This window comes from Mandrillus leucophaeus, unplaced genomic scaffold (assembly GCF_000951045.1).
Source record: "Mandrillus leucophaeus isolate KB7577 unplaced genomic scaffold, Mleu.le_1.0 Scaffold286, whole genome shotgun sequence".
Taxonomy (NCBI): domain Eukaryota; kingdom Metazoa; phylum Chordata; class Mammalia; order Primates; family Cercopithecidae; genus Mandrillus; species Mandrillus leucophaeus.
Window position 1 is genome coordinate 29,401 of NW_012102987.1, and position 1,227 is coordinate 30,627.

General features: G+C 58.7%; 1 long non-coding RNA gene across 1 annotated transcript in view; it reads right to left on the reverse strand.

Annotated features, from left to right (window-relative positions):
• Positions 1-1,227, reverse strand: part of LOC105543555 — a 5,548-nt gene that overhangs the window by 3,064 nt on the left and 1,257 nt on the right. The window lies entirely within an intron of this gene.

Here is a 1,227-nt window from a genome sequence, read left to right on the forward strand (position 1 = left end):
GACCTCCTATCTCATCCTGTGACGAAGAATGCCTAGCCTCCTGGAAATGTGGCCCAGCAGGTCTCAGCATCCGTTTACCCAGCCCCCATTCAAGATGGAGTCGCACTGGTTCACGTGCCTCTGACAAGTTGGCCTGGGTTGAGTGTTCCCTAGTGTGTGGTTGTTGGAACTGTTTTTAGGAGTAAGAGGAATTGTCAGTAGGAAACAGGCCTCTGTTAGTCCTGGGGCTGGCACTCTGCCCCAGTATGTGAGCCTCATTTTAGTGGTGACAAAACTGGGGCTCAGACACATCAACTCCCTCATCTCAAACCCCCAGAATGTCAGTGGTGGGCTGGGGTTCAAATGTGGGGCTTGGAGACCCATCATCTCCTCTGGTCCTCCAGTCTCTGCTGCCCAAGAGGAACAGGATCCCAGGATCCAGGCCCCTCATGGCACCAGCCAGGGTGGGTGGAGATGGGAAGGCACAGTTCCAAAGCCCCCCGGACTCTGAGGCAGGTCGGGGGCCGAGAGCAAGCCGGACCTGCGGACCCCACCCGGAGAAGAATGGCTGCAGGCCCGGCCCAGCGGGCAGGAGGTCTGTGTCCTCAGTCAACGTGACGGCGCTTCCCGCTCCTCCAACCAATCCGTGCCGTCTTCACGTTTCCAATCATGCGGCCTCCTCTCCAATTCCCAAGCCCGACCCACAGAGACAGCGCTCTGGGGTCCACGTGAGGTTTGTCAGCAGCTCTGACCCGCTGCTTCCCGCCAGCCCCGTGGCGGGTTCTGGAAAGCTCTCTGCTACCCCCTGGTGGGGAGGCTCGGGGCAGGGCTCTGGCTGCAAGCATGGGGTCCCAGAACCTCCTGGCTCTGTCACCTCTGCTGGGTGCAAAACCAACCCAAGACTGAACCAGTGACACCTGTGGCGCTCCCAGAACCTCTTGGCTCTGTCACCTCTGCTGGGTGGCAAACCAACCCAGGACTGAACCAGTGACACCTGTGGCGCTCCCAGAACCTCCTGGTCCTGTCGCCTCTGCTGGGTGGCAAACCAACCCAGGACTGAACCAGCAGATGGCTGCCTGATTCCTTATTATCAGAGCTCCGCCCACTGGCAAGTCTCTCTCCAGGCCTCAGTTTCCCCTTCCATTAAACGAGGGGATTGGGGGATACCAAGGAGGGGAGGGGTAACAGCTTAGTGAGGATGGGAGGTTTCTTCTGGGGAGATGAATACATTTTGAAACTAGATGGCGT